The following is a 7,586-nucleotide window of genomic DNA, read 5'->3' as shown; positions in this document are numbered from 1 at the left end:
CCAATAAAAACCTGTTGAGTTGTGCTGGAACTCCGCGAGGATCCTTCGGCCATTGTTCTCCGCGAGCGAACGTGGAATTTCGCTCGAATTTCATCACACCGCCATTGTTTTCTCCGTTGACGATCCGCGGTTCTGCGTGCGAGTCATCGCGGTTCATCTTTTTTCTTTTTTCTTTTTTTTTTTTTTTTTTTTCTCGCGAATACGCTTCTTTTTTTTTTTTTTTTTTGTGTGTGTGTTTTCGTAGTACCAACGATAGTTTGAGGCCACTACGTTTTAACGAGAAGTATTCTTTTTACCTTGCAATTAGTAATTTAATTCCATTGTTGTTATTTCATCGATACTAAATTATTTCATTGAAATTTCTCAAGTTTAGGTCAGAGTGAAGTACAATGAAACGTTTTCACGCTGATGCGCATATACCTACCATGAAACTTGTTAATCCTTTCTATACAAGGATTTGTGTCTTGTGCTGTACAACTACGATGATACACTATCACCCATGTTATTAAAAGTCATGACTACATATATTCCTGAAATTCTGATATACAATAGTTAAACTGATGGTTACCATATGTAAAAAAAAATGGAACCTCGCATTGAAAGTACATTACGTGTGTATTATACATATAAAAATGAATATTGCCTGAAGATTTGTATATACATAGTACAGTGATGAATTATATATAGCTCGATATAATAACTTGTACGAAACATCTTACATTTCATTTTCTTTGTGTATAATTGAATGCTTCAAAATGGATTCCTGTTTTATAAATTTTACACGTGTTATTTGTCCGCGCAATTTATACTGCTTAACAAAAGTCAAATATTTCCACGTCTTATAAAAATGCTGTACGTTGAGATCTGACCTTTGAAGAGATTAATCGATCACACATGTTTTTTTGGTACTTGGTTCATAAAAGTCGGATCAGAGTAGCTAGTAGATTACATATAATATATATATACACGTGTAAAAGAGTAATTTTTGAGACAATTATTCAGAATTCAATGTATAGATTCTACAGTTACCTTATGATTTTTGTAAACGTCCTGCGCGAAAAAATGATTGTTAATATTTATTTTAAAATGAAACAAACGAGAGATTAAAGTTAATTTATATGTAATATCGTTCGTGTATTATGAACTGTTACCTCTTTTTTTTTATTATTTTTCTCCCGAAATAAGATGTTTCTTTGAAAAGGATGGATGAATAGCGAATGTAGAAGATGTTAGGTTTATTTAGTGTAATTTATTACGATTACTGCCCCTTGCAAATTTTGCACAATGTTCTGCGTAAGCACACAGAGTGATGACGACGCATACGCGTGTATATATGATTTAAACATTATTGTCGCAGACATTGTGCCGAATGTGTCTGGCAAGGTTGTAATTGTAAACGTATATAATTTTTATGTTACGATCTTTTTAGTTATCCATTGTAAATCGCACAAAATCATGAGTAAATTTTTCAAGAGACGTACTTTAAGATGCAGCCGACTAAAACAGTAACAATAATTAAAAAAGAAAAAAAAAAAAAAGAAATTTCAAAGATAGCGAGTTGTGCTAACCGAGTCAAATGTAATGTATGATAATTTATGTTGAAATTTTTGTTATTGATACAACGTATTGCTCGTTCGTCGAATCTATTCATTCGTTCGTATTTTAAAAATGTTACAACGTTTTATCATCTCGTGTTAAATGGTCGGTAATTTTAAATCTTAAATTTCCTATATAATGTGCATCGACAATTGCAATACAAGTAGTTTTACTAGTTTCTAGATCTCTTCCTTTAAAAGGTGAATAGAGAGACGAAACTGCGGTTCGTTTATCGATAACAAAATTTAGAATTTAGACGATTTATTGAATTCACGATTATTGCGGAGGCTAAGAGAGAGAGACATTAGTGCCGCAAGCATTTGTCACGCTGGCGTGTCTAGTAATCGGTACTAAAACAAAATACTCGTAAAGCGAAAACTGAGAGGAAAGGTTGATTCTACAAACGATATATGAAATTGACGAGATTCACTTTTCAATCATAATATTCCATCACAAATAAATTAAATGATTTCAGCGCATTACATGTATCTTGTATATATAAAATTAAACTATGTCTAACTGTACCTATGTAATTATTATTTATGTGTACATTATACTTTATCGTGCGCTGCGTATGACTGAGTGAAATTAAATACGGAAGATGATTGATAACCGTCGTTCTTATCGGTCATTTTCTTATAATAATAATTGTCAGTGATGGATATTCGATATTTTGAATTCTTGAACGCGAATAGAAACGCAAGTTTCCGACGAAATCTTACAATTTTTATAAATCAACAACTTTTCTAAATTACGTCTTCGCTAAAAAGAAATATTGAAAGCGATTAGTATGTTTGTCCCGTGTTAATTAATCTCGCGAAAAGTCAGATTGTCCATGTAATGTTTATACGAAAAGAATGTTATATATATATATATATATATTTTTTCTTTTTTTTTCATAGATATTTCCGAAGCATAGTAAACTGTCGTTCAGCTTAAATACTACATGTAACTCGATTCCATCACTAAGGAAAGTTTCTTTCACAAGGAAAAACATGTATTGCAGCGTGTGTATCGACAAGTATCTGAAAGTAAAATATAAATGGTGCTAAATGCGATGATTCATTATTTGCTCGTTTCAAATGCAAGGGCCCTTTCTTTATTGCTCGGCCCTTTTCGGGTTCACCTCGTTAATAACAATCCAGCAGACAAAATTGTATATTTTTTTCTTTCATTGTGCCACTTTTTGTCCTATGAAACGATGAAAAATGTTATAATGTGCATTGTAGCAGTTGAAAACATTCCTCACACCGAATATTCGTGTACATTCGTGCGATGAATTTGTGTGTGAATCCTGCGACGAGTGGTATTATACAAAATTACTCTTCCATCGGAGCAAGCAAGTTACATATTAAGCGATATACGTGCGTAAAGGTAAAATTTGTCATACACGTGTGTAATACATGTATCTCCATGTGAAAGAACTCCAACGATAATGCTTAAAATGTAAAAGGAATGTGTCGCACGTGTTGTTAATCGTTATGCAATAATTAAATGTATTTAAATGTATCCAATATGAAACGCGTTGAAAATTCGATTATATATATATATGTTTATTATATATATACATATAATTATATATATACATATGTGTGCGTATATATGTATATATACACATATATATGTACAGAGATACATATTATATATATATATATATATATATGTATGTATGTATGTATGTATATATATATAGATATACATCATGAAGATGAAGATCTTTAGCTTGATGAATGTTACGCCGTCGCATTGATTACCAAATGATCATTCATACTTTAGAGGGTACTAAAATATCCATTTTTTAAGTTGCAGATGATACGATAGATCTCTCCAACTAGAATTAGAAAACTATAATTGAAAGCTTTAATATTAGCAATTTTTATAAAAAAAAAAAAAAAAAAAGATCATACGTGATATTTAAATAAACATTCGATGTTGTATTTATAGAAAAGCATTAATCGAGGTGCCCAGTGGAAGATGGAGCTCCGAGATATTAAAGCTTTTATAAAAAGTTGTAAAAATTTCGATAGAAATTGCATAATCAAGTCTGTTATGTTATTATTACTTATTAATGTGAAAGTGGCGTATTTAGGAAAATATTTTAGTCTTAATTTTATTTTCTGTGTACGAAAATCCGAAAATTGAATTTTAAAAAAGAAAGTACGTTTTTTTTCTTTTTCTAACAAAAATTGTTTCTGTTAAAAAATTCGAAAATATTTTATTTGATCAATCATACATTTTTGTACGTTTTATTTGGATTAAAGTATAGTCGAAAAGTTTCAAATTTCGTTTGGTGCTTTGAGATAATTGAAATCTTTTAAAAATTTTGTTTTTCACGACGCTCGGATGTTCATAGCAATTTCTTACAAGTTTTATACAGGCTGCGCGTTACGAGAACGTTACACACCAAAAAGTGACGTATAGCATAGTTTCTTCTTTAGCACAGAAATCTCATAACACACAAGACAATCATCCGTATATATCTACGCAATCACAGTATACGAAAAAATTTTGTCATGTAACTATAAATTGAAGGATAATAACTAGATACTAAGATATGCCAGAGTTAATAAATAAATCTCGTGTTTCAACTTCCTCTTGCACCGGACCCCTCGATTATTCGTAAACTACAATGAAATATTAATTTATGTACAATTCCATAAAAATTCTTAAAGTAAGTCACGAAATTTAGTCTTTTTTTTTTTTTCCTTGTAGAATATCTATCGATTACCTTTTAGTTCTACAATGTCTTATAGTTGAATATAATGTCTCGTTTGTAATAAATTTATTACTATTCGTTACATTAGGTTTTTAGTTCGGTTAGGGCACATTTTAATACATTTCCATCGCAAAAAGGGATAGAAAGAGAAATGAAGTAGAGTTATTGAATGTTACGTAATATTGTTTGTAGAAAGAGAATCTTTATATGTTCATGTTTAATTAATATCTCCGAATGAGAAACTATCGTACATATATTTACGAGTGATGTAATATTAACATGATAATGGACATGTTACAAAACGAAATTAAACTTTCAACAATAAATTATATATATTTTATTAAATGTATATATATTTTATTAAAAAGACAAAAGAATATTAATGAATTTTTTATTCCGAACAAATACAAAAATATACGTAGTATAGAAAGAAAGAACAAGTTGAATTTAATTATTGAAAGTCAAATTTAGTACATATGATCTTAGCATGCCCTTTGGTCCCTTTTCTAAATGTGAAAATTGAAACAGAACTTTATTCCAAGGAAATAAAGTAAAAGGATGGTAATTACGTGTAAGAACTATATTTCTTTCAATAGTAAACTAATGTTAAAGTAACGAATAATTAAGTACTATCATATACTTGAGATATAAAAATTGATTCTTATTTTTTATTTTTTACACAAAATATATGCAAGTTAACCAAGATAAATGAAATAAACTCATTTTTCTGATTTTGGATTTGTACTATTTGTCAATTGAAGAGTTCACATTAATTAACAAACTATCACCAATTATAAACCATACAGTAAGGCCATGAATCTTGGGACAAAGGGCATTAAAACATCAGATTTTTTTCACCTTGACACGTTGACTGCCATCATATTGCTCACCTGTAACGAATGAGTAAAATAAAATGAATATCGTCAACTAAAAAATTTGGATCACAGCTAACTATTATGAAATAAAAAATGCATTATTCAACAATTGAAGATTTTAATTGAAACATTATACATTGTATTAAAACGTCTTGTGACCCTCTGCGAGAATCAGGTGGCTCTCTGACGTGGCAGTCAATGTGTTAAGCATTTTTTTGTGTTTTAAATATTAGAATCCCAATATTGAGTAACAGCTCATTCGAGTCCAGATTGCTTCCAATGTACCTAACGTGAACTATTAAAAATCATCCCTAGAAAAACAAATGCATTGTTGTCCATTAGCATAGATGTATCTGACATATGCCAGATCATCGAACATACAATCGGTCACGAAAATATTCGGACACCAGTATAGATTTGATCTTTATCTGTTCTGTATTTTATCCAGATGTACGAAGGACTAAAAAAATGTACTATGCTACGATAGAGTGCTGTTTTTAGATAACAAGAATGCAAAAACCTTTTATGTATTGCGTATCATTGTTTAAATAATGGAAGAAAATCGAAGAAATCGCTAATTTGAAGATCACAGACAAATATTCGGACATTATTAAAATTAAGTTTATAAAATTAATTAACCAAGGATTAATATTCTGTGGGATATCCTTTTTGTTGCACAACATGTCTTAGACGTGTTGGCATGTTGTAAATAATCTTTTGTAAATTAATGTCAATGCGGTTCCAGTCTTCCACGAGCCGATTTCTTAACTCTTCTTTTGATTTTATGGTGGTAGTTTTTCGAATTCGCCGGTCCAGTTCATCCCACAAGTTTTCGATGGGATTTAACTCAGGCGATTGTGGAGGCGGCTGTAAGACATTAGCACAAGTATAATACAAAAATTCTTGAACAATCCGTGCTTTGTGTTTCAGGATCGTTGTCCTGATAAAACTTCAATCCTTGTTCGATTCCCATTTTGGTAGCACTTTTTTTAAAATTATTTTGTAAAATGCTCCGATATTTATTTTTTGTCAAGAATATTGTCGATAAATACTAATTCTCCCACTTCGTGTGCTGAAATGCATCCCCACACCATTACAGAACCGCCGCCGTGTTTTACGGTAGGTTATAATGTTTTAGGTTTAATTCTTCTTTCCTCTTTCTCCACACTCTGACTCTTCCATCGCCACCATACACATTAAATTTGCTCTCGTCGGCAAAAATCACATTACTCCACCACTCATCCTCTTTTGAAATGTATTCTTTAGCGTACTGAAGTCTCTTCTTTCTATTTCTGGCATTAATATATGGTTTTTTCCTGACTATTCGGCCATTGTAGCCTTCTGCAGTACTCTTCGCACGTTTTCTGGGTGAACAGTGATACCGCGTTCTTTTCTTTAGCATTGTTAAGCTAATTTTGAAGCACTTGTCTGTGGTTCTTTTTTAATTTTTCTGATAATGTCACGTCTATCACAGAACATTCAGAATACGCGGACGTCCACTCTGACGAATAAAATCAATTCTGTCTTCATTTTTATATCTTTTTATTATGCCCGCTACAGTGTTCTTACTGATATTTAAGGGACTTGAAATTTCTCGAAATGATTTTCCCTTTTCCCGGTAGAAAATCACTGACGTATGTCGAAAAAAGTGTTTTTACCTTTATGACCCATTTCTCAATGAATTTGGAATACAACTGATGAATATTCGACTGTTAACCTTCTCTGTGTAGCCTGCACAAACACTGTACTTGTAGCTTTCACAGAAATAATAAATTGTCATATATACTAACAGTATACCACGGTGTCCGAATATTTCTGTGACCTGCAAATTAGTGATTTCTTCGATTTTCTTCCATTATAAACAATGATACGCAATACATAAAATGTTTTCGCATTCTTGTTATCTAAAAACAGCACTCTATCGTAGCATAGTACATGTTTTTAGTCCTTCGTACATCTGGATGAAATACAGAACATAAAGATCAAATCTATACTGGTGTCTGAATATTTTCGTGACCGATTGTACATGGCATGACAGAATACACAAACAAGTTAGCATCGGAAAACTTGGATCTCTACAGAAAAGATTCCTGTAACATTCGGTTTAGTGAATTCTGTCATTTGTGACACAACTTTCATTCACTGTCGTCGAAGTGACTCTGAGGATTCATTCAATGAAAAGGTTGAGATCCTCTTTCTAAAACTTGTAGTTTATCCTAAAAAAAAAATTAAAAACTTTTGAAAAACCTATCGTAAATAAGTTTATAATAATCCGGAATAAGAATTAAGGAAGTTTTAGAGAAGCTGGGATTGCAGTAACAATATTCTCTTCTCTTGGAAAAAAATGTTCAAATCAATGACGTTTCTGAGATGAGAAAGAAAATATGTTTTCTCGGATA

Source organism: Frieseomelitta varia, unplaced genomic scaffold, assembly GCF_011392965.1.
Source record: "Frieseomelitta varia isolate USP_RPSP 00005682 unplaced genomic scaffold, Fvar_1.2 scaffold_338, whole genome shotgun sequence".
Lineage (NCBI taxonomy): Eukaryota > Metazoa > Arthropoda > Insecta > Hymenoptera > Apidae > Frieseomelitta > Frieseomelitta varia.
The sequence above is the reverse complement of the archived record's forward strand: the minus strand, read 5'-3'. Positions refer to the sequence as shown.